Source organism: Diceros bicornis, chromosome 36 (assembly GCF_020826845.1).
Source record: "Diceros bicornis minor isolate mBicDic1 chromosome 36, mDicBic1.mat.cur, whole genome shotgun sequence".
NCBI lineage: Eukaryota > Metazoa > Chordata > Mammalia > Perissodactyla > Rhinocerotidae > Diceros > Diceros bicornis.
In genome coordinates, this window is record NC_080775.1 from 13,727,218 (window position 1) to 13,754,880 (window position 27,663).

Genomic DNA, 27,663 nt, shown 5'->3' on the forward strand with positions numbered 1-27,663 from the left:
AAGATGTAAATAGTCTGCAAAGGAACTTTGTGTATTTATTTGCCTTGATTGGTATTTGTGTATTGACCATCATAAGCATCGAATATCCACTACTGAGAAACAAATAGTTTATAAGCAATGTGTGTTTATTAGGAAAGCATAGGGAATATTGTCTCATGCCCCCTGTTGATAAGCAGCAGTGATCTTTAATCTCTGCTACATGCAAGCTATGCCTCTCGTTAAATGCCAGATGCAAACTGACCCCCAAAAGACTTGTTTGAGATTTGCTTTCTGGGAGTATTATTGGATTTTCAAATGTATAAATACTCTATTCTATACAAATAAAGGAGACCTATGTTTGATAGCCCAAACCTTTAGGTTTCCTTCTGTGCATTCAGAAAGTAGCCTTTTGTCCTTCAGTTCCTCTACTCTAAATCTGTTTTCTATTGCCTTCTTTCCCTGTCCATCTTGGAACAGGATTGCCCATATTCCACAGGACAGCCCAAAGACATAAAGAGAAGCATGCAGTTCTCAGGGTCCCCACACTGGGGAAGCAAGTAAAACCAGAAATTCCACTGTCATTCCTAGTAGGTCTCAGCAGCATTTCTGCAATGAGCTCTAAACCAAGCACTTTATAATTTCAAGTTGTCAGGTATGAGAATTATTAAGCATATGAAGAAAAGAAAAAACCAAGATCTTTACCTTGTCATTTCATACAAATGTACTTTCTGGTTGATGTCTTGTTTAACTTGAAACAATTTATCTTGAAACCCTACAATTTCCTTCTCAATGAGTTTTTGACTGGTGCCCTTCACATTGATGTAGTGGCAGTTGGCAGTGGTGAAATGGCAGGAAATTGACTGTGCAAAGTTAACCAACTAATATGAGAAAAAACATCCCATTAACACCACCACCCAAGCATGAAGCTGTCTTTTAGAAAGTCAGTTATTTCACTCAGCATTTGATTTCTAGATTGAAAGCTGTTCCACTGTGTCCTAAATCAGTCTCTTTGTGTCTCAGTCTCTTTTTTTTTGTCAAATAGGCTGAGAAATTAAAAGAAGTTTTTAACTAGCTGTGATATTTATGTTCAAAAGGTATATATGGAGCAGGGAACATAATTACATAAGTAAGCAGTCTTTAACTTTTAGCATTTGATTTTTCTTGTTCATTTTGGTGAGGAAGATTGGCCCTGAGCTAACATTTGTTGCCAATCCTCCTCTTTTTTCTTGAGGAAGATTATTGCTGAGATAACACCTGTGCCAACCATCTTCTATTTTGTATCTGGGATGCCATCACAGCATGGCTTGATGAACAGTGTGTAGGTCCATGTCCAGGATCCCAACCCGTGAACCTCGGGCCGCTGAAGCAGAGATCACGAACTTAACCACTATGCCACTGGGCCAGCCCTCAGCATTTGATTTTTCTAATGAGTGGATAACTGCAAGTCCTAAAAAGGGATGTATTCCTGGGTTTTTCATCATCTTCTTAGTCACAGAAGTTAGTTACTCAATCCAGTTTGTGATGGGTTGTTATTTCAATGGCCACAGATCATGAAAAAAAAAACTGGAAATACCTTACAAAGGAAAATAATATACATACACACCCTCCTCCCAAATCAGAAGGACATTTAGAGTCCAGTAGCATCACATATGATATCTGTCTCGTTTCCCTCTGAAGGTAAGAGGGAAGTTACTTGGTTCTCCCCATTACTGAAAAAGCTATAAACAGATCTAAGCTGCAAGGCAGTACTTAAAACTCACCTTCCTCATCACAAGTTAGTTACATTAAGGTGACCACACTTGTCAGAAGGACTTTCTACCTTGTCCAAAACATCAGCTTTCTAGGTAGTGGAGTCATAAACTCCATTTCCCATGTGAGCCTCAGTGTCTTGCCAAGCCATATTGGAGCCTGAGACAAAAGGGAAAATGAGCACTCCTATAAAGATGTTTTTATGTATTTTTTAATGGTTAAAATTTTTCCAAACACAAAGTAGTTGGAAAAAATATGGAAAAATTGCAGTCAGCATATTAATATTCACATTATTTCTATCATTGTGCCGTGTACACCCCACAGCACGGTTCTGAGGGTCATGCTGGTGGAGAGTCTGATCTTGTCTTTATTTAACATTTTGGCATTGTGCTCATCATGGATTTTTTTGGGCATATAATTTTTATTTTTTAAAATACTGCATTAAAATATCACTTAACTTGATTGCTGAGTTTTTTGGACACCCCCAACCCCCTTAAATTTTGCCCTGAGGAGAATGCCTTCTCACCTCACCCTCATCCCTGTCCTGTTGAGCCTGGTGGAAATACGAATGAATAGAAGATAAAATCTGGCAACTAAGCCTGGGTCTCGGGGAGACAACAGGGGTTAATGTGACAAACTGGAAAGCCTCACTCAGCCCCAAATAAGCCCCCAAATTTAGTATCAACAACTATGCTACCATGAGAAAATGTGAGCCCACAGTACTGTCAAATATACTGAATTGTAGAGAAGCAAGAAATCTGGGTTTATGAGAAAGTTTGTCCATTTTTAATGTAAGCAATGAAATCATTAAGTTTTAAACACTCTGAAGCTAAGGGGTGAAAAACATGGCTGCCTGCTAAATCTTATTTCTGGGCAGTCAGGTAAGAATCTTTGTTCAGATCAATAATATTTTTCCCAATAGCAATAATACTATAAACTTTCCTTTTCTAGGGTTACTATGAGCTATATACATTCTAAGTTTTATTATTTTAGTCTCTCAGCCATTGTTTTTGTCCCCCAAATCACGAGCTGTCAACTATGAATTAAGCTCTTGGTCTGAAGCAATTCCATGGATGTTCGTGATTTAGTATCAATAGGGTTGGGATCCTGAGGTCACCTGGCTTCTTAGTGATATGAGCAAAAATGCATGACATAGGCAAATATATTTCCTGGTGAATAAACCAGGCTAAAGGCCAGTTTAGTTAAAAGTCACAACTTTTTAAAATATTGATATATCTTGACACTTCTGTTTTTAACCCATTCATCTTTGGAAAGTGCAGTGACGTTAATGCATACATTCTGAAATCCTTGAGTTTTATTCTGACCAGATCCTTGGATGAGCAAAGGATGAAACAACACAGTGTCTCCCTTCTCCATCATGAGGTGCACTTGGGTGTTGTTTTCATCATAGTCCTAGATTCCACGACATTATGTTAACTCCCCCCTAGAACATGTAAGAGAAGCCAATCCTGCATTTGAGGAAGCACAATAATTCGAAACTTTATCAATGACTCATCAGGAAGAACAAAGTTTCTCTAAGTTCTTCCAAGAGAAAAAGATAAATAAATTAGATTGTTTAAAAAATTGAATAGAGTGACGTCAGCGTCATGGCAGAGTGAGCTTTCCCATAAACTCTTCCCTCGATAAGATACAAAAAAGGAATAGTCACAGACCAACAATGGACTCCTAGACAGTGAAAAAGAAGATTGGAAAGATCCACACTGCTGCACATCTGAGAGTGGAACATGCTGGGGCCCCCGGAGGAAGTGGGGAGAGGTAAGGAGAACTCCTCTTCCTCCCCATCCGATCAGTGATCCCAGTCTGCGTGGCTCCCAGAGAGGGGGGAGGGGTGGCCCTCTGCGGGGAAACCGTAGCTCTTTGGGCTCTCTCAGCCAGTGGGAAACTCCCACACAGAGGACTCAGAACTGCTACAGGGATACCATTAACATCTGAGCACCCCAGGAGAGCAGATAACAAGGGGTGAGTGAGAAGCCCCCCATGCCAGGGACCCAGCGGGCAAAAGAGAGAACCTCCTCCCCCTGCATGCTGGACACTGCAGCTCAGCTGACCAGACCAGACCAAGCAGCCGGCCGATCGCAGCCAGCAGCTGGGGAAGAGTGCAGGGGGCTCAGATTACACAGCCCTTAACTCCCACATGGTGGCTGTGGGTGGAAATTGCAACCAGATATTTCCAGGATGAGGAAAAACAAAGCCAATACAGGAACCACAATGCAAAGGTACATGAAATCACCAGACCAGAAGGAAAATGACAAGCACCCAGAAACCAACCCTGAAGACACAGAAATCAATAATCTAAATGACAGAGATTTCAAAATAGCTATCATAAAAAAACTCAACAAAATACAAGATAACACAGACAAACAATTCAATGAGATTAGGAGTTTCTTCACAAAAGAGATTGAAATCATAAAGAAAAACCAATCAGTAGTGATGGAGATGAAGAACACAATGGAGGAGATAAAGAAGAATCTGGAATCTTTAAAGAACAGAGCTGACAATATGGAGGAAAGAATTAGCATTATAGAGGATAGGAATACAGGTATGCTCCAGATGGAAGAGGAGAGAGAACTAAGACTAAAAAGAAATGAAGAAAGTCTCCAAGATATCTGACTCTATGAGGAAATGTAACATAAGAATTATAGGTATTCCTGAGGGAGAAGAGAGGGAAAGAGGAACAGAGAGCCTCTTCAAGGAAATAATATCTGAGAACTTCCCAAATCTGGGGAAGGAGCAGGAAATACCAGTAAGTGAAGCCAATAGGTTGCCTAAATACGTCAACAGGCAAAGGCCCACTCCATGACAGATAGTGGTAAGGCTGGCTAAAGTCAATGACAAAGAAAAAATATTAAGGGCAGCTAGACAAAAACAAAAAGTAACATAAAAATAACTCCCATCAGGCTCTCAGTGGATTTCTCAACACAAACTTTACAGGCTGGGAGAGACTGGAATGATATATTCAAAATACCGAAAGACAAAAACTTTCAGCCAAGAATACTCTATCCAGCAAAAATATCCTTCAAATATGATGGACAAATAGTAACTTTCCCAGATAAACAAAAGCTAAGGGAGTTCATGGCCACGAGACCCCCACTACAAGAAATACTCAAAAAAGCCCTCAGGTCTGAAAAAAAGAAGAGAAAGGGAATACAAAGCTTGGAGCAAGGAGAAAAATAGGTAGACAAAACCAGAAAAATAGTAGATCTTTACCAGACTAGGTTAGCAACCACTTAAATACAAAAATCAAAGATCAAAGGAAGGAATTCACCAAAAATAAATGTAACCTCATCACTGTAAACACACACGCACAACACAAGATAGAATAAGGTGTAACAAGAACGACTTAGACAGGGAAGAGGAAAGAGATTGAATTGACTTAGTATAAGGAAATAAGAGGCCATCAGATAATGGACTACCTCATACACAACATTTTTTATACAAACCTCAAGGTAACCACTAAACAAATAACCAAAAAAAATCACATGATAAACAAAGAGAAAACTAGAAGAGTCATAAGACAGAAGAACCAAACTGAATTGGCATTCCGAAACAAATGGGACAAGAAACAAAGGAAATGCAAAAGAACCAGAAAATAAGTGACAAAACAGCAACATTAAGCCCTCATATATCAATAATTACCCTAAATGTAAATGGATTGAACTCTCCAATCAAAAGATACAGAGTGGCAGGATGGATTAAAAAGCAAGACCCAACAATATGCTGCCTCCAGGAAACACATCTCAGCTCTAAAGACAAGCACAGGCTCAGAGTGAAAGTATGGAAGACAATACTCCAAGCTAATGGCAAACAAAAGAAAGCAGGTGTTGCCATATTCATATCAGACAAAGTAGACTTCAAGATAAAACAGGTTAAGAGAGACAAAGAAGGGAAATATATGGTGATAAAAGGGACACTCCACCAAGAAGACATATCACTTATAAATATATATGCACCCAACATAGGAGCATCAAAGTACATAAAGCAACTATTAACAAACCAAAAAGGAGACATTAACAACAACACAATAATAGTAGGAGATCTTAATACCCCACTTACATCAATGGATAGATCATCCAGACAAAAAGTCAATAAAGAAACAGTGCACTTAAATGAAAAACTGGATGAGATGGACCTAGTAGACATATAGAGAGCACTCCATCCAAAAACAGGTGACTACACATTCTTCTCAAGCGCACATGGAACATTCTCAAGGATAGACCATGTGTTGGGAAACAAAGGGCCTCAACAAATTTAAGAAGATTGAAATCACAGAAGGCATCTTTTCAGACCATAATGCTATGAAACTGGAAATCAACCACGAAAAAAACCCTGGGAAAGTGACAAAAATGTGGAGATTAAACAACATGTTACTGAACAACCAATGGATCATTGATGAAATTAAAGGAGAAATGAAAAAATATCTGGAAACAAACAAAAATGAAAATATGCCATACCAAATCATATGGGATGCGGCAAAAGCAGTCCTGAGAGGGAAACGCATAGCGATACAAGCCCACCTTAACAAACAAGAAAAAGCCCAAATAAGCAACCTTAAATTACACCTAACAGAACTAGAAAAAGAAGAACAAAGCCCAAAGTCAGCAGAAGGAGAGAAATAATAAAAATCAGAGCAGAAATAAATGAAATCGAGACCAAAAAAACAGTAGAAAAGATTAATGAAACAAACAGTTGGTTCTTTGAGAAGATAAACAAAATTGACAAAACCTTAGTGAGACATACTAAGAAAAAAAGGGAAAAGGCTCAAGTAAATAAAATTAGAAATGAAAGAGGAGAAATTACAATGGATATCATGGAAATACAAAGGATTATAAGAGAATACTATGAGACATTACATGCCAACAAATTGGACAATCTAGAAGAAATGGATAAATTCTTAGACTCATACAACCTCCCAAAACCGAACCAAGAAGAAATGGAGAATCTGAATAGACCAATCACAAGTAAAGAGATTGAAATAGTAATCAAAACCTCCCAAAAAATAAAAGTCCAGGACCAGATGGCTTCTCTAGTGAATTTTACCAAACATTCAAAGAAGATTTAATACCCATCCTTGTCAAACTATTCCAAAAAATAGAGGAAGATGGAACACTTCCTAAATCATTCTACGAGGCCAACATCATCCTGATACCAAAGCCAGACAAAGATAATACAAAGAAGGAAAATTACAGGCCACTATCGCTGATGAACATAGATGCAAAAATCCTCAACAAAATATTGGCAAACCGAATACAGCAATACATGAAAAAGATCATACACCATGATCAAGTGGGATTTATACCAGGGACGCAGGGACGGTTCAACATCCGCAAATCAATCAACACGATACACCACATCAACAAAACAAAGAATAAAACCACATGGCCATCTCAATAGACGCAGAGGAGGCATTTGACAAGATATAACATCCATTTATGATAAAAACTCTCAACAAAATGGGTATAGAAGGAAAGTACCTCAACATAATAAAGTCTATTTATGACAAACCCACAGCCAACATCATACTCAATGGGGAAGGCTGAAAGCCATTCCTCTGAGAACGGGAATGAGGCAGGGCTGCCCACTCTCACCACTCTTATTCAACATAGTACTGGAGGTTTTGGTCAGAGCAATTGGCAAGAAAAAGGAATAAAAGGAATCCCAATAGGCAACGAAGAAGTGAAACTCTCACTATTTGCAGACGACGTGATTTTATATATAGAAAACCCTAAAAAATCCATTGGAAAACTATTAGAAATAATCAACAACTACAGGAAAGTCGCAGGGTACAAAATCAATCTATAAAAATCAGTTGCATTTCTGTATGCCAATAACGAACTAACAGAAAGAGAGCTCAAAAAGATAATACCATTTACAATTGCATTAAAAAGAATAAAGTATCTAGGAATAAATCTTACCAAGGAGGTGAAAGACCTATACAATGAAAACTAAAAGACATTATGGAAAGAAACTGATGATGACATAAAGAAATGCAAAGACATCCCATGCACATGCATTGGAAGAAAAAACATAGTTAAAATGTCTATATTACCTAAAACAATCTACAGATTCAATGCAACCCCAATCGGAATCCCAGTGACATTCTTCACAGAAATAGGAAAAAGAATACTAAAATTCATATGGGGCGACAAAAGACCCAAAATAGTTAAAACAATCCTAAGAAAAAAGAACAAAGCAGGAGGCATCACAATCCCTGACTTCAAAACATACTACAAAGCAATAGTAATCAAAATAGCATGGTACTGGTACAAAAACAGACACGCAGATCAAAGGAACAGAATTGAAAGCCCAGAAATAAAACCACACATATACAGACAGCTAATTTTTTACAAAGGAGCTAAGAACATACAATGGAGAAAGGAAAGTCTCTTCAATAAGTGGTGTTGGGAAAACTGGACAGCCACTTGGAAAAGAATGAAAGTGGACCATCTGCTATCGCCATTCACAAAAATTAACTCAAAATGGATCAAAGACCTGAACATGAGACCTGAAACTATAAAACTCATAGAAGAAAATATAGGCAACATACTATTTGACATTGGTCATAAAGGAATCTTTTCGGATGACATGCCTACCCAGACTAGAGAAACTAAAGAAAATTAAGCAAGTGGGACTTTATCAGATTAAAGAGCTTCTACAAGACAAATGAAACCAGAATCAAGATGAACAGACAACCCAGCAGCTGGGAGAAAATATTTGCAAAACATATATCTGACAAGGGGTTAATCTCCATAATATATAAAGAACTCACACACTGAACAACAAAAAGACAAACAATCTGATCAAACAATGGGCAGAGAAAATGAACAGACACTTCTCCAAAGGAGATATACAGATGGCCAATAGGCACATGAAAAGATGTTCAACATCACTAATCATCAGGGAAATGCAAATCAAAACAACATTAAGATACCACCTCACGCCTGTTAGAATGGCTATAATCACCAAGACAAAAAACAACAAATGTTGGAGAGGATGTGGAGAAACAAGAACCCTCATACACAGCTGGTGGGAATGCAAACTGGTGCAAACTCTATGGAAAACGGTATGGAGATTCCTCAAAGAATTAAAAATAGAAATACTCTATGATCCAGCTATCCCACAACTGGGAATCTATCCAACGAACCCGAAATCAACAATCCAAAGAGGCTTATGCACCCCTATGTTCACTGCAGCATTATTCACTATAGCCAAGAAGTGGAAGCAACCCAAGTGTCCCTCGACTGATGATTGGATCAGGAAGATGTGGTATATATATACAGTGGAATACTACTCAGCCATAAAAAAAAGACAAAACTGTCCCAGTTGCAACAACATGGATGGTCCTCGAGGGTATTATGTTAAGCGAAATAAGCCATAAAGAGAAAGACAAACAGTGTATGATCTCACTCATATGTGGAATATAAACCAACACATGGACAGAGAAAACTGTATTCTGGTTGCCAGGAGCAATGGGGGTGCGGGGTGGGCACAAGGGGTGAAGGGAGACATATATATGGTGATGGACAAACAAAACTGTACAACCCAAAATTTCACAATGTTATAAACTATTAAAACATAAATAAAAAATGGAATATACCAAGTCTTGGAGGTCTGTTTTTAGACAGTCGCATGTTGATATTAAAATCATGGATTTCATGGACCAAATGAAAAATTTGGAATTTTCCACCTACCCTTCATTACTGAATAATAAATGAAGATCTAGATCACCTTTGCATTTTGCGGAAACACTGGAGACCACCGTCCCAGCCTGAAACTGTAATCATTCTTTCCCAACATGATATTCTCCTCACCTGGAACTTTGCATAAATCATTCTTCTATTACTCAGGAGTATCTCTGAGAAGCTAATATGCTCCCAAACTCGGGGAGAGAAAATGCTCAATTTTTCTGAGCTCAAAAACCACTCATGTAACATCCAGAGTAAAGAAAGAATAGTAAATTAAAACATTGTGATTGTTTATAACTATTTCTAGAATTAGTTATTGCTTTAGGTATGGTTTTGTCTTTATTAAAGAAACTAAAGGGAGAAGTGAGTTAAAGTTTACAAGCCTTGTTCGGGGGGTTGTTGTTTTTTTGTTGGAAGAGGGGCAGCATCCCATTCCCCTTCCTGAGACTGTCTCGAATTCCTTTGGGGAGTGACTCCTTCCTTACTGGACTGTGTTGGCACTTTGATCCAGTGTGCTTCTCTCCTGGCCAGAGTGGTTAGGTGAAACAAGCTAAACCAATCTGACCTCCCACTGGGGCACCTTCAAATCTGAGCAGAGGATCAGAGATAGACATAGTCAGGGTTCAAGTGCCCAGGCCAGGCTTCCCTCCCTGACTGGCCTGCCAAGCAAGGACTCCTGCTTTCCTGCCCGCTAGAGCTAGCCAGCCTTTCCACGGACTCAGCATGTGCCTGCCACCCTTTGGCTTAACTCAGCGAGAGCCCACTTCTGCTGTTTGCACCAAACCTTTCTAAAACTCAACTTAATTGATGAATCTCACAATTTCAGAGTTTGTATCACAATCCAGACAAATATTTTCACTTGGCACTAATCATCAGTGCAGAATTCTAACTAATTGAGACAGAAGTTCTTAAAGCCATAGTCTTTACTTCCTACAGAACCACATTCATTGTTCCTGCCTTAACAACAGGTGCTGTCCCATTCCAACCATCATTATGGGGTTTCAGGACCTCATGGTCTTATACCTAAAATGCTAATAGTCTCCTCTCTGGTTTCTCTGTCTCTGGACTCCTACCCCTCCAAAACATCTTGCCCAGACCCTAAGATTATCATTCTTGAAGAGTCAAGTTGATCTCATCATTCATAGGCTTGAAAGCATTTAATAGTCCTCTAGCATCAGCACCTGAATCAATAAACTGTGAACAGCAATGCAAGGGAGGACCAGAGCTTCTCTGGTCTCTCCAGCTTGTAGGAGAGGAGTCCTTCCTCTTCCTTATTCCAAGGGCCATCAGTCAGATGTAAGACTTACTTGGCACTTGTCATGTGCATCTGGTGTGGCCATGTTTATGTCTTACCTCTGCAGTCGGCTTTATCATCTCAGGTCCTACACAGCACCTACCAAAGTTCTTCACAATGGTTGGCTTTCAAACACTTGTTGAAAGAACAAAATGATGATTTTATCTGACATCCTGGAATTTTCCCTGATCCTAGGTGGAAATCCTAGAACAACATTTTGCTGAGAAAGGAAATACCATCACATTGGTAAATCTCTTTATGTATACTGACTGAAATTGAAACAATATAAGAGTCTGATCAAAACTCAGCCCCTAGGCAGACCTACCTCCCACTGGGGATAATCGTCTGGGTTCAGGGAGCCTTTGTGTGCACCTGGGACCACAGCCAGACAGCCATAGTTCTGGTCGATGTGCTCCATGGCCGTCCAAGCACAAACAATGTTATTGCTGGGCCTGAAGGAGAAATAGTGCAGATCCTGGTGCAAGGGATGACAGGATGTCTTCTTGCCTGAAGCAGAACCTGCTGTTAAAAGATGCTCGGGTCTCAGAATCCTTCTCCTCTGCCTGAAAAACTGGAACGGTGACTATCCCAGCCAAAGCCAAACAAATGAACTAACACTTAGAAAATAAGCCTTGAGTAATAAGCACCAAACTGGAACATCAAATCAACATGGCAATCCAGATCCTGTACTTTTTTCTGTGTTTCTGGTAGCTGAGAACTTGCACACAGTATTTTATAGCAAGTCGTATGTAAGTCATCAGTTCTATTGTTATATATTTCTTTGTAACTCTGGTTTGGACACAGAGCCTAGTATTCAAAAAAAGTTTCAGTAATTAAATTTAAAAAGTGGTCATTTGAGGTCCCCTCATAGCATTCTAAGTGGCTGATGCAAAAAATATTAATTAATTAACTAACTAAATAAAAGGCTTCTCAGTGGTTTTCCCACCAAGCTAGAGGTATTTGGTGTACAATCACTGTGAAGAATGAGAGACACCATGACCACATTTACATTTTCCCTGGTTTTGCTCTCTGAACTTGGTTCCCTGGGCCACCTGATCTCTCCAGACAAGACATCCAGGGAGGGATATCCCTGGTGACGTTAAGCTACAGGCCTGTCACAGAAACCTCTCCTGGCATCCAGAGGAAGAAAAGGTAGAAAAGGAGGAAGGATCTCTAAGGGCCGATTTACTACTGTGGGTAGAGCGGAATTTCTCAGCATGGCCCAAGAGCCACCTGCATTAAAGTCTCTGGGGATGGTTCAAAAAATGCAGATTCCTAGACTGAATCAGTCTCTCTGGGAGTGAGGTCTTACAAGCTCCATGTTAGCAAGCACAGGAAACTTAAGAACAATTGTATTATGTGATTTATAAGAATAGTTTTAACTTTGATAGTACTAATAATATCTTTTGATCAGGAAGGCAGAATACAGACTATCACAGGTGATAATGGTTAACGAAGCTCAGAGATGTTGAAAAACAGGAGCTTCTGGTGCATGAACAGTTGTCTTTATTAAAATGCATTTTTGAGAAGCCAGTCATTCGAAATTCCAGCAATAACCCTACAGTGAATATCTGAAATCACTATTACACTTCAATGTGGTTAGGATGTAAACTATTTTAAGACTTCAATAAACATAAACATTTTCATTTACACAAAGTTGAGCATTTGTTTTTTTATTTTTATTTTTTTGTTTATTGCAGTAACATTGATTTATAACTGCATAAATTTCAGGTGTACATCATTATACTTCTATTTCTGCATAGATTACATCATGTTCACCACCCAAATACTAATTACAACCCATCACCACACACATGCGCCGAATTATCCCTTTACCCCTCCTCCCTCCCCCCTTCCCCTCTGGTAACCACCAATCCAGTCTCTGTTTCCATGTGTTTGTTTGTTGTTGTTATTATCTTCTACTTAGGAGTGAGATCATACGGTATTTGACCTTCTCCCTCTGACTTATTTCACTTTGCTTAATACCCTCAATGTCCATCCATGTTGTCACAAACGGCTGGATTTCATCGTTTCTTATGGCTGAGTAGTATCCCATTGTGTATGTATACCAGTTCTTCTTTATCCGTTAGTTACTTGATGGGCACTTAGGTTGCTTCCAAGTCTTGGCTATTGTGAATAACGCTGCAATGAACACAGGGGTGATGTATCTTTATGCATTGGTGTTTTCAAGGTCTTTGAACAAATACCTAGCAGTGGAATAGCTGGATCATATGGTAGTTATATCCTTGATTTTTTGAGGAATCTCCATACTGTTTTCCACAGTGGCTGCACCAGTTTGCACTCCCACCAGCAGTGTATGAGAGTTCCCTTCTCTCCACATCCTCTCCAACACTTGTTGTTTCCTGTCTTGTTAATTATAGCCATTCTGAAGGGCGTGAGGTGATATCTCATTGTAGTTTTGATTTGCATTTCCCTGATAGTTAATGATTTTGAACATCTTTTCATGTGTCTGTTGGCCATCTGTATATCTTCTTTGGAGAAATGTGTCTTCAGGTCTTTTGCCCATTTTTTGATTGGGTTGGTAGTTTTTTTGTTGTTGAGATGCATGAGTTCTTTATTTATTTTGGAGATTAACCCTTTATCAGATGTATGGTTTGCAAATATCTTCTCCCAATTGTTAGGTTGTCTTTTCATTTTGTTGATGGTTTCCTTTGCTGTGCAGAAGCTTTTTAGTTTGATGCAGTCCCATTTGTTTAGTTTTTCTATTGTTTCTCTTGCCTGGTCAGACATGGTGCTTGAAAATATGTTGCTAAGACTGACATCAAAGAGCGTACTGCCTATGTTTTCTTCTAGAAGTTTCATAGTTTCAGGTCTTACATTCAAGTCTTTAATCCATTTGGAGTTAATTTTTGTGTATGGTGTAAGGTAAGGGTCTACTTTCATTTTTTTGCATGTGGCTGTCCAGTTTTCCCAACACCATTTGTTGAAGAGACTTTCTTTTATCCATTGTATGTTCTTGGCTCCTTTGTCAAAGATTAGCTGTCCACAGATGTGTGGGTTTATTTCTAGGCTTTCGATTCTATTCCATTGATCTGTGTGTCTGTTTTTGTGCCAGTACCATGCTGTTTTGGTTACTTAGCTTTGTAGTATATTTTGAAATCAGGGAGTGTGACACCTCGATCTTTGTTCTTTTTTCTCAGGATTCCTTTAGCTATTTGGGGTCTTTTGTTGTTCCATACAAATTTTAGGATTCTTTGTTCTATTTCTGTGAAAAATGTTTTTGGAACTTTGATAGGGATTGCATTGAATCTATAGATTGCTTTAGGAAGTATGGACATGTTAACTATGTTAATTTTTCCAATCCAAGAGCACGGAATATCTTTCCATTTCTTTGTGTCTTCTTCAATTTCTTTCAGCAATGTTTTATAGTTTTCTGTGTACAGATCTTTCACCTCTTTGGTTAAGTTTATTCCGGTATTTTATTCTTTTTGTTGCAATTGTAAATGGGATGGTATTCTTAATTTCTCTTTCTGCTACTTCATTGTTAGTGTATAGAAATACAACTGATGTTTGTATGTTTATTTTGTATCCTGCAACTTTACCATATTTGTTTATTACTTCTAAAAGTTTTGTGGTGGATTCTTTAGGGTTTTCTATATATAAAATCATGTCATCTGCAAATAGTGAGAGTTTCACTTCTTCCTTTCCAATTTGGATCCCTTTTATTTCTTTCTCTTGCCTGATTGCTCTGGCTAGGACTTCCAGTACTATGTTAAATAGGAGTGGTGAGAGTGGGCATCCTTGTCTGGTTCCTGCTCTTAGAGGGATAGGTTTCAGTTTTTCACCATTGAGGATGATATTAGCTGTGGGTTTCTCATATGCGGCCTTTATTATGGTGAGGTACTTTCCTTCTATCCACATTTTATTCAGAGTTTTTATCATAAATGTATGCTGTATCTTGTCAAATGCTTTCTCTGTATCTATTGAGATGATCATGTGATTTTTATTCTTCATTTTATTAATGTGGTGTATTACGTTGATTGATTTGCGAATGTTAAACCACCCCTGCATCACTGGAATAAATCCCACTTGATCATGGTGCATAATCTTTTTAACGTATTGTTGTATGCGATTTGCTAGTATTTTGTTGAGGATTTTTGTATCGATGTTCAACCGTGATATTGGCCTGTAATTTTCTTTTTTTGTGTTGTCCTTGTCTGGTTTTGGTATCAGGGTAATGTCGGCTTCGTAGAATGAGTTAGGGAACTTCCCCCCCTCCTCAATGTTTTGGAAGAGTTTGAGGATAGGTATTAAGTCTTCTTTGAATGTTTGGTAGAATTCACCAGGGAAACCGTCTGGTCCTGGACTTTTATTTTTGGGGAGGTTTTTGATTACTGTTTCGATCTCCTTACTGCTGATTGGTCTATTCAAATTCTCTACTTCTTCTTGGCCCGTTTTGGAAGGTTGTATGATTCTAAGAATTTGTCTATTTCTTCCAGATTGTCGAATTGGTTGGCATATAGCTTTTCATAGTATTCTCTTATAATCTTTTGTATTTCTGAGGCGTCTGTTGTAATTTCTCCTCTTTCATTTCTGATTTTACTTATTTGTGCCTTCTCTCTTTTTTTCTTGGTGAGTCTAGCTAAAGATTTGTCAATTTTGTTGATCTTTTCAAAGAACCAGCTCTTGGTTTTATTAATTGTTTCTATTGTTTTTTTGATCTCTATTTCATTTATTTCTGCTCTGGTTTTTATTATTTCCCTTCTTCTACTGATTTTGGGCTTCGTTTGTTCTTCTTTTTCCAGTTCCTTTAGGTGCATTGTTAGATTGTTTATTTGAGATTTTTCTTGTTTGTTGAGATAGGCCTGTATTGCTATAAACTTCCCTCTTAGAACCGCTTTTGCTGTATCCCATAAATTCTGGCATGTCATATTTTCAGTTTCATTTATCTCTAGGTATTTTTTGATTTCTTCCTTGACCCAGTCGTTGTTCAGCAGCATTTTGTTAAATTCCAAGTATTTGTGGCTTTTATGATTTTCTTCCTATAGTTGATTTCTAGTTTCATACCATTGTGGTCAGAAAAGATGCTTGGTATTATTTCAATCTTCTTAAATTTATGGAGACTTGTTTTGTGGCCTAATACGTGATCAATCCTGGAGAATGTTCCATGTGCATTTGAAAAGAACGTGTATTCTTCAGTTTTTGGATGGAATGCTCTGTATATATCTACTAGGTCCATCTGCTCTAGTGTGTCATTTAAGGCCAATGTTTCCTTATTGATCTTCTGTTTGGATGATCTATCCGTTGGTGTAAGTGGAGTGTTAAAGTCCCCTACTATTATTGTGTTACTGTCTATCTCTGTTTTTATGTCTGTTAATAATTGCATTATATATTTAGGTGCACCTACATTGGGTGCGTAGATATTTACAAGTGTTATATGCTCTTGTTGGATTGTTCCCTTGATAATTATGTAATGCCCTTCTTTGTCTCTTTTTACAGTTTTTATTTTAAAGTCTATTTTGTCTGATATGAGTACTGCTACCCCAGCTTTCTTTTCATTGCCATTTGCGTGGAATATCTTTTTCCATCCCTTCACTTTCAGTTTGTGAGTGTCTTTAGGTCTGAAGTGTGTCTCTTGTACGCAGCATATATATGGGTCTTGTTTTTTCATCCAGTCAGCCACCCTATGCCTTTTAATTGGAGCATTTAGTCCATTGACATTTAAAGTAGCCATTGATAAGTATGTACTTACTGCCATTTTTTAACTTTTTTTTCCTCAGTGTTTTAGTAGTCCTTCTCTGTTCCTTTCTTCTTCTATACAGAATTGATGGTCACTTTAGTTTGACCTCTGTCTGAAAGCTGTACTCTTAACTCCCCTCCTCCCTCCTTTTGTGTTTTTGATATCATATCTAACCTCTTTTTTGTGTATTTGTATCCATTACGTTCTAATCATGGAAATAGATAATTTTTCCTATTTGTGGTCTTCTCTTTTCCCCTTAAATCAGTCCCTTTAACATTTCTTGTAGCACTGGTTTCTTGGTGACAAACTCCTTTAATTTTTGCTTATCTGGGAAAATTTTGATCTCTCCTTCCATTTTGAATGATAACCTTGCTGGGTAGAGTATTCTCGGCTGTAAGTTTTTTCCTTTTAGCCCTTTAAATATATCATGCCACTCTCTTCTATCCTGTAAGGTTTCTGCTGAGTAGTCATCTGATAGCCTTATGGGGTTTCCTTTGTATGTAAGTTGTCTTTCTCTTGTGGCTTTTAGGATTCTCTCTTTATCTTTAATTCTGGACATTTTGATTATGATGTGTCTTTGTGTGGGCCTCTTTGGGTTTATCTTGTTTGGGGCTCTCTGTGATTCCTGTACCTGGATGTCTGTTTCCTTTCTTAGGGAAGTTTTCATCTATTATTTCTTGAAATAGATTCCCCGCCCCTTTGTCTTGCTCTTCTCCTTCCGGGACACCTATAACACAGATGTCAGTGCACTTGATGTTGTCCCAGAGGTCCCTTAGACTGTCCTCACTCTTTTTAATTCTTTTCTCTTTTACCTGTTCAGCTTGGGTAATTTCTTCCAGTCTTTCGTCTAGCTCGCAGATCCATTCTTCTGTATCTTCTACTCCGCTTTTGAGTCCTGCTAGTGAATTTTTCATTTCCAATATTGTATTCTTCATTTCTGATTGGTTCTTTTTTATATCTTCCATTTCTTTGTTGACATTCTCACTGAGTTCATCTATTCTTCTCCCCAGATCAGTGAGCATCCTTAACACTATTTGTTTGAACTCTCTGTCAGGTAGGTTGCTCATTTCTGTTTCACTTAGTTCCTTTTCTGGGGTTTTGTCCTGTTGCCTTACTTGGAACGTATTCTTTAGCCTCCTCATTTTGCCTCTTTCCCTGTGCTTGTGTGTATGTATTAGGTAGGTCAGCTACTTCTCCTGTTCTTGGATAGCTGACCTTATGTAAGTGATGCCTTGGGAGGCCTGCAGTATGCTTCCCTCAGTTCTCAACATTCCAGGGGTGACCCCTATGTGGGCTACGTGTGTCCTTCTGTTGTGGCCTGTTTGCTCTCCCTGTAGGCGCCCAGGGAGGCCAAGTTATGCTCCTGGCCAGCTGTTGTAATGCTCAGCTGCTTGTAGTTGTTGTGGGCCCTTCAGTCTCTTTGTCAGGTGTGGGGAGCCCCAGCACAGTTGGCTGCAAGTTCTAATACCACATTTGTGTTGCAGTATTTCTTTTAAGTGAGTAGGCCCCCAGCGTGGCAGGTTGTTAGGCTCAGGGCCTTACAATTGCTATAAGCCTCCAGCCTTTAGGTCTCTTGTCAGCTCTCTGAGGGTTGCAGCTGGGTGGGGCTGGCCTCAGGCACAGGAGCACCCAATTGTGTCAAGCTTTGGAAGGTGGGGCAAACTCCACCTATGTGGGTCTTTGAGAAGCACAAGTCTTCTGCAGCTGACAAGCCCTGCCGCCCACAGGTCCACACACACATTCAACACAGTCCTGCCCCATGTGCGCGCCCCGACCTCCCGAAGCAGACGCAGTCTCTCCACGGCGGGAGCCCCACACGCTCCACCACTGCCCCACACTCTCCACCCGCTCCTTGTGGACACCCTGCCCCGCTCAAGTCGGCTCAGTTGCCAGGCTGCAGAGAATCCAGTCACCAATCTATGCAGGCCCACACGTTGCCTGAGGGCTTGTTGTTGGGTGGGGCCAGTCTCTAGGGTGGGCTGCCTGCCCTGGCTGAGCTCGATTAAATCAGTGCTCTAGTGGGTGGGGCAGACCCTGGGCTAGCAGGCCTCAGGGAGAACTCCAATGGTGTCTGTGTCAGCACACCCACACCAGGCCACAACAACGGCCGCAGCCAATGTCACAGTCCCTGGAGAGGTCTCACCTCTCACCGAGATGCACTCAGGGCCTATTAGGTGAGTCTCTTTTCATCAAAGGACTGTGCACCTTTCTTTCTGGTGATTTGAGGTTGCTCTCTGAAACTGGTGAGTTTGCGCATGGGCCCTTTAAGAGCCGGTTTTAATTTCTTTGTGAACCAGGTTTTCTGGGGGTACTCCCCAATGTTCTAGTAGCAGGCAAAGTCAGATATTATGCCACTTGTCTCGATTGTGCTGGGTCCACAAAATGCCCACAGCAGGGGCGCTCCCCGGCTTAGGGCCCCGTGCCTCCAGGGAGGCTGTGTGCCTTTGGGCGGCTCCTGGGTGGCCGTGACGCTGGTGGCTTGTGAAGGTGGTGTTTTTCCTCTCCAGAAGGGAGTTTCTGCCTCTTCCACCTCAATTAGGATTGTCCGTTGTTGCAGGAGTTCCTCTTATCCAGTTTTCAGTTCTGTCTCCGGGGTAATTTTTCCATGAGTAGTTGTAAATTGGCTGTGTCTGTGAGAGGAGGTGAGTTCAGAGTCTGCCTTCACCGCCATCTTGACTTCTCCAGCCCAAAGTTTAGCATTTATACACAGGGCTATGGTTAGAACATCAACCTTATGTACAGTAATTAACATTTTTTCTCTCCTTAAAAAATAAGAGTCCTTCGAATGGATAAAGAAGATGTGGTATATATATACAATGGAATACTACTCAGCCATAAGAAACGATGAAATCCAGCCATTTGTGACAACATGGATGGACACTGATGGTATTATGAAAAGTGAAATGAGTCAGAGGGAGAAGGTCAAATACCGTGTGATTTCCTTCATTAAGTAGTAGATAATAACAGCAATAAACAAACACATAGAGACAGAGATTGGATTGGTGGTTACCAGAGGGGAAGGCGGGAGGGAGGAGGGCGAAAGGGATAATTTGGTATATGTGTGTGTAGATGGGTTGTAATTAGTATTTGGGTGGTGAACATGATGTGATCTACGCAGAAAGAAGTATAATGATGTACACCTGAAATTTATACAATGTTATAAACCAATGTTACTGCAATAAACAAAAAATTAAACAAAAAAATATAAGATTCCTTTACCAGAATCTGAAGGTTTGTTTATCAGCATTGTATGCATGGCCATAATATTGGGTCCAGTCAAGCACTCCACATTTTTCACAATCTAAGGGAAAAGGGGGAAGAAAAGTTCATGGGAAATCAGATGCATAGACATGTGGCACAAAGTCCAACTATCCACACAGGAATCAAGGTGCAATAGCTAAAAAACAAATCAGTATTTCTCAACATTGCAAATAAAGCCTGAAAATGTCAGCAACTGGAAATCTACAACACTCTGATTTAAACAGGCCTTCTGGAGCCAGTGAGAAACCTAACCACTTTTTCTGCAAGAAACATAAGAGTTTCTGTGAGATATCAACTGGGAGGGACAGGAATACCCTTCTTTCAATCAAAGCTGTGGACAGTTGTTCAGGGAGAAGGCAGCTTCCTCTCCTTCAGGAGACTGGTCATAAGAAGGGACCGTGAAAGGACCCGACACCTTTGCAGCTGTCGTGAGGAGCCCAGAGGAGAGCAGAGCAGCGGCTCAGAGGACACTTCACAGTCAGTGCAGCCACTCGCTCAACAACTCTTGACTGAGGTCTAGGAACCAGGCAGAGTGATGGGAAATGGGGACACAACGGTGAGCAGGATAAGCCGGTCCCTGCCCCTTGCAGCGTATGTTCTGGTGGGAAGATGACGTTAAACAGATAATGACATGGGCAATTGGGGTGAGACACATACTGACCAGATTTATAAAACAAACAAACAAAAAGTGAATGGATTTACAATGAATAGCCTCAGCAATTTCATCCCTGTTGATATGCCTCTATGGAGTTTGAGAAAGTCTCCCTCTCTCTTTAACACAGAATTCCTGCCCTTCTTAACCAAAGATAATTTGCAAAGTCTAGAGCAGAGTTTCTCAATCCCAGCACTACTGACATTGTGGTGGATGAGTCATCATTTGAGGAGGGGGCTGTTCTCTGCATTACAGGATCCCTGGGCCCCATTAGCAGCATCCTTGACCCCTACCACAGAAGCCAGTAGCACAGCATCCAACCTGTGTGCCAACCAAACATGTCTCCAGGCATCACAAATGTCCACCTCCAACTGAGAACCACTGCTCCAGGGCCACAGCAGAAAGGAGATAGATCAAGTAAAAACAGCCAATTTCTGAGGCAGGCATGCAGATGGGCTATAACTTAAAGAGAAAGAAAACACAGGAAGGTCTTGAACCTCAGGGAGGGTGCAGTATCTGAAGAGTTCCTCATCTTCTTGGAAATCTTGGACCTTTGCAATCGTTTGTTCACTTGGAACATACTCTGATTTTGCAATGGTCACATCTCTCATTACCATTAATCCCATTGGTTTCACCTCCTCTCTGCAGATTCTTTCAAACTCATTCCTAGAAAATTAAGTGGGCAAATGATGTCATTACTATTGGAAAGACGTGAAGACTTAGGGGTAGTTTCTCTGCTCTAAGTTGGCCTCCAGCCCCAGGTTGAATAGTTGTGATGAGGAGGAGAAAATGGCCAACTCAGAAGTCCTCGGCTCCCAACTGTGAGGCTGCAGTTCACCACCAGAATTCAGATATTCCTTAGCTTAGCAGATGAGTGGGGTGATACTTGGGATTTGGTTAGATCTGAAAATCATAGCAAACACTTCCACAGCACTTTCCATGTGCCCCGCCCTGTTCAAGTTCTCTATTTTACCTTATTTAGTTCTAACGACAACCCTAGGACAGAAGTGCTGTCATATCCCCATTTTACAGATGAGCAAACAGAGGCAGGAACAGGTTCAGTAAATTGCCCAGGACACACAACGTTCAGTGGTGGGGGTCAGATTGAAGCCAGCCAGTCTGGCTCCAGAGCCCACGTTCCCAACCACTTCCTAATGAACCAAATCACTGAAAAATATCTGAACTTGCACAGGCTAGTCTTTCTCCTGTTCCCATTATGTACATAAAACACCTATTTCTGTAAAATAACCAATAGTCTTACTGTACCTAAAGTGTTCAATATCAGCATCAGATACCAGAGTTTTAATGACAAGAAACACATTTTCTTCATAAAAATTTCTCCGTTCTAGACTTAGAACAGTATTATCCTGAGTATATCTAAAGGAAAAAAAAAAAAAGGGATACCAAGTCCAATTAAAAAATCACAACCATGGGGCCGGCCCGATGGCACAGCGGTTAAGTGCGTGCGCTCTGCTTTGGCTCCCGAGGGTTCGCAGGTTTGGATCCCGCTTGTCAAGCCATGCTGTGGCGGCGTCCCATATAAAGTAGAGGAACATAGGCACCGATGTTAGCCCAGGGCCAGTCTTCCTCCGCAAAAAGAGGAGGATTGGCATCGGATGTTGGCTCAGGGCTGATCTTCCTCACACACACACACAAAAAAATCACAACCTAACAATATGTATCAAAAACCTGAGAAATGTTCATACTCTTCCACCCTGCATTTCTATTTCTAAAACTTTACTCTCAGGACATAATCTGAAAATTTAAAAAGCTTTAAATCCTAAGCATTATCGACTATCCCCCAAAGTGGAAGAATAATTAGCTAATTATATTATATCCACTTAATGGTATATGACTGAGCATTTAATAGGATGGACAATGCTTATTATAGTAAAATACGATTACAATTATGTAAAACCACACGTTATTCGTCAAAAAAAAATACTGCAAAGAAATACAAAAAAATTTTTTAACAGTGATTGCCTTATGTAGTGGAATTATGGATGATTGTTTTTTACTGAGGAAGATTAGCCCTGAGCTAGCATCCATTGCCAATCTTCCTCTTTTTTTGCTTGAGGAAGATTAGCCCTGAGCTAACATCTGTGCCCATCTTCCTCAGTTTTTTAGATGTGGGTTGCCAGCACAGCATTGCTGATGAGGGGTGTAGGTCCATGTCTGGGATCCGAACCCTCAAACCCAGGCTGCTGAAGTGGAGCATGCCGAACTTAACCACTGGACCACAGGTCCGGCCCCCATTGATGCTTTTTAAAGATATCTTCTATTGATCTGATTTTAAATTTTTTTCTGTGATGAATATGTATGGTTTTTCAGATGGGAAACAAATTCAATAAATTTTATATTCTTAGTTGTCTAGTTCATGTATTCGCAGAAGAAATCAAAGTAACAAAATCCAAAAAAGTGTACAGCATATGCACAAATTCAAATACTCAGTCTATTCTTCTAGATGGGAATTATGACTCTATGAGAACATTCCATGGAGATCAAGGTCTTTCCCTTCAAAGGTAGTTTAAGGAAAACCAAAGATGCTGGCTAATGTATCAATATGATTAAACTACAGGCTAATTTAAATGAGACAACTACCATGCCTGATTTTTAAAAAATCACCTTATGCACTTTCTGATATTTTTTCCTCCTTTCTGAATTTTAAAATACATAAAGAAAATTAAAGTCAGGGTCTTCAAAATTTTCCACAATTGTTCTAACTATTGTCTTGGAAATGGAGAATTTCTATAATGAATTCTCATCAGGCAACATGTTATGTTGTACTTTATGTCCTAGTTAACACCAGAAAAACCTTTATATACATTGTATGGATAAAAATTAAAATTAGATCTACTTACTAGAATTGCTGAGGATGGAAACTGGCAGCAGGAACAGTCCCTGAAGTGGGGTGAGCTACCTGGGATGTGAATTAAGGCAAATAAGGTAAAATTTAGGAGTCAGTCTTCTCCAGAAACAACAGTCTGCCCTGGATTGGCTCTCACAAGGGAAGACGGGTCCTAAATGGACATCAAGCAGACTGCGTACACACATAACCCCTGACAGTTCTGCACTGCTGCTGACATGGCTCCATTTCATTTTCACAGAAGCCTGAGGAGGTGGCTGGAAGCCAAGAGCTTTGTTATCATTCCTGCTGCACAGGGCAGGGAACCTAGTCTTGGAAGGCTCAGCAACTGGTCCAAGGTCACCCAGCAGAAAATGGCTGATCCCACACTTGACCAGCACTCTTTACTTCATAGCTTCCATCTCTTCTTTTCCATACGAGTATTCCTTCCACTAAACTGCTGAATGAGTAACAATGGAAAGGTTCAATTCTAGAAGTAAGGAGAAACATTTGCTATTCAAAAGAGGCATTTAATTTAGGGGCAGTCCAGTCCAACATATTGTAAACAGTTTGGCTGCTCACTTAAAAAAATGTTTAAAATTGACGTCTCCAAGAAATGTGTGATCCACACAGTTGAGTATCTTAAAGAACCAGAAATTCTTTCTAATTTTCTTTCCTATGCAGTAACCACAGATTATTGTCTTCGCATCTCATGTCTTTTTTTCCTTCTCAGCTTTTCATTGTTTTTTTTAGCTTAAAGAGCTACTTTCAGAATGTCACTTCTCATTAACACATTATCATTTTTTAAATGATGTCTTTATATAATTGGGGACAATATAATCGTCAAGGAGAGAGACAGGCCATGAGGCAGAATTACTAGCTAGCTACTCTCTGCTTTCCCCAAGGCAGAGAGGTTAACGATCTTCTTCAATTATTCTCAGCACAATGTGGTCCATAATGGACACTGGCCTTCCAGTCCAAAGTTCTTTTCTCCTCTCTACCACTCCTGCATTAAGGTTTTTGTTTTTGTTGTTCCTGGAGAATTTCCTTAATGATGAGGAAATCTTTACTATATAAAGTTAGTAAATGTTTATAATGTTAGTAAACATGAAAAAATGGATGCAAAAAGCTGGACATACAGTATGGTCCTAATTATGTAATTATGTAAATGCATAGGAAAAAACACACCAAAAGATTTACAAATAATGAACTGAGAGTGGTGGAATATGGGTCATTTTATTTTCTTCTTTATGCTTATCTATATTTAAAAACTGCATTATGTTTTGTGCTTCAAGAATTATTCCTTATGCTAGGACCCACATTTCTTTAGAACCAGTTGAGGCTGGGAAGACGGTCACAAATTTTCCAGTAGTCTATTTAAGCCTAAACCACACACACATTCACTGAAAATCTAGGCAGAGCTGTCCAACACCAGAGCCACTGGCCACATCTACTTAAATTGAAATGAATTGAATGAAAACTTCAGTCCCTGAGTGGCGCTCCTCATATTTAAAGAGCTCTAAGGCACAAGAGGCTAGTAGCTACCATACTGTACAGTGCTGATATTGAACATTTCCACCATCACAGAAAATTGTATTGGATAGTGCTGTTCTAGAAAATACAGATGAAAAAACTAAGTTCTGACCTCCATACTATTACAACAAGAACCACCAGGATCAGATATCAAATTTAAAAGTAGTAACACCCTGGACCAGGAAACCTTCATTTCTAGTTCTAGTTATATCTAGTCCCAGTGTATGGGTGGCTGCACAACTGAGCAGGTATCAGAAACAAGTGAGAACAGACTGCCGGCGGCTGCCCCAGTTGTTTTGATTCCTGAGGTCTGAGATTTACCTGAGAATCTGCATTTCTAACAAGTTCCCAGGTGATGTTGATGGTGCTGGTCTGGTGACAACACTCTGACAACCACTGCTTTAGTTAAACGACCTTGGTCCAGAGTTGTCATCTCTCTCTGCCTCAGTTTCAGATTCCTCACCTGGAAATGAGATTCCCTAATCACCTGGGTTCCCTTTATCAGTCTATGGACGAGATTTAAACTTTCAGTGGTTCTGATATATCACTTCTCAGAATCAGCCAGCAGAGCAATGGTGAAGGTAAAAGAAACAGCTGTATCATCATCTTAGGAGAGATTTCAGGATCCTAAATACAGAACAGAGGCTAACCAGGTCGCTTATGGAAAAATCCCAGGCAGAGTGTCCTACGGAGCTTCCACAAGTCTGCCCTGAAGGAGACACTTTCTCTGAGCAGCAAAAACAATTCTACAAAGCAGTTTGACTTCCCTGCCACACAGTGCCATCTCTCTGGTCCGACCGGCAGCACACGTTCCCTCGGGATTCACTTCTGAAGGGCAACTGCGGAGGCGGACACAGGGCACCAAGTCCTGTCGCAGAGACGGTGTCAACTCCCGTGGGGTCCGCAGGCACCCGGGGGCCCCTCACACGGAGCGCCCTTGGAGAAGGGAAGACGGGGGCGCGCATGGAGCCCGGCGCCCCCTGCAGAGCCGGCCCGCGTCCACCCCAGAGGACCCCGCTGCCCGCCCGCCTGCCGTGGCTCCTGCGGGCAGCTCCGCGCTCCGGCGTCCAGCGCGACTGGGCTTTGACATTTCCAGACATTTCTAGGTCTCCTGGCCGCCGCGGAAGTCACATGCGGCCGAGTGCCGAAAATGACACGGTAGCTGAGGGCAGACCCTGCTGGTAAAGACTCCCCACCCTCCGCTCACAAAGCCGGGGAGCAGAGGCCCTAAGAGGACCCGGAGTGTGGAGGGACGCCCCTTCCGCCACAGCGGCCAGCCTAGTCACGTGCCCACCTAGTGGTTAGGTCCCCCGGGCGCCTGGGGGCCATGGGCGCCTGGGGATGCAGCTTCCTCTCCTGTTCCCTGCGGCCCCCCGGGAAGAGATGAAACCGCCAACGGGACAGGAGGCGCGGAGGAAGGGGAAGAGAGGTCATGGTGGCTGTTCGATGCACCCCATAGGCCACTACCCCACCCAGGGTCACCAGGGGCCCTGCGGAGCCCCTTCCAGCCCAAGCCCCTCACAGGCCAAAGGATATGAGGGCCCTAAAAGAGCAGCGGCCAAGGTGGCCCAGCAAGATGCGCAGGCGGGAGGCAGCGTGGGCCATGTCCATGACTGCGGCAAGGAGATGAGGGGCCATGGCCTCCGCACCACTTAACTCTGTGGGAGGCCCTGCCCCAAAGGGCGGGAGGGGCGACCAGCAGACGTGGCCTGGCCAAGGTCGTAGGGCTCTAGAGAAATGCCGCAGGCCTGCCAGTCTTCAGGGCTGGGTGGACGTGCTCCTCAGCCGGGAGTGCACTCGCTGGCCACTGTACCGTGCCAACTTCCCTCCTCAACACCCTGCTTACAAAGGATCACAGAGATCATCCTTGCCTCACAGAGCAGGAAACCTAGTCTTGAAGGGCTCGCTAACAGGGTCAAGGTCACCCAACAAGAAATTGAGCCAAAATGTGACCCACAGTCCTAACTGCTGAGTTTCCATCTATTTTGTTCCACATGGCTCTTCCTTCCACTAAGCTGCTGAAGGAAAAAAAAATTAAAATGTTCAGCCATGGAAGGAACACGTGCTGTTCAAAAGAGGGGTTTAGTTTAGGGTGAGTCCAGTTGGAAATATTAGAAACAATTTGGCAGGTCATTAAAAAAAGTGTATTAAATAAACAACTCTTTAAAAAATCTTATCCCTACACTCTAGTATAATTTTAATTTTTCTCAAGAGCTAGAAATTCTTTTTTTTTAAAATTTGATGGGTATGCACCCATGAAATCATCAACACCATCAAGGCCATAAACATCCAAAACCTCACAAAGTTTCCTTCCATACCCTTTATCTCATTATGTTGTGTGTGTATGGTAATAACACAACATAAGATCTACTTTCTTAGCAAATTTTAAGCATACAGTGCAGGTTAGCTATAGGCACTATGCTGTATTTTATATACCCAGAACATATTTATCTTGCGTAACTGAAACGTTGTAGCCTTGGACAAAATCTCCCTATTTCCCCCGCTCTCAGCACCAGGCAACCACCACTCTTCTCTCTGCTTGGATGGGTCTCACTTTTTTAGATTCCACGTATAAGTGGTATCATGTAGTATTTGTCCTTCTGTGACTAGCTTATTTCACTTAGCACAGAGTCCTCAAGGTTCATTCTTGTTGTTGCAAAGGCAGGATTTCCTTCATTATTAAGGCTGAATAATATTCCATTGTATGTATTTACCACATTTTCTTTATCCATTCATTTGTCAATGGATATTTAGGTTGTTTCCATGTCTTGGCTGTAATAATGCTGCAATGATCATGGGAGTGCAGATATCTCTTTGAGATCCTGATTTCAATTCATTTGGATAAACACCCAGAACTAGGATTGCTGGATCATACGGTAGTTCTATTTTTAATTTTTTGAGGAATGTTCACGCTGTTTTTCATGATGGCTGTACAAACTAGAAATT

The 27,663-nt window shown here is 40.8% G+C and overlaps 1 pseudogene; it reads right to left on the reverse strand.

Annotated features, from left to right (window-relative positions):
• Nucleotides 1–677: 677 nt before the first annotated feature.
• Nucleotides 678–26,328, reverse strand: LOC131398889 (phytanoyl-CoA dioxygenase, peroxisomal-like; annotated as a pseudogene).
• Between the last annotated feature and the right edge of the window lie 1,335 nt (nucleotides 26,329–27,663).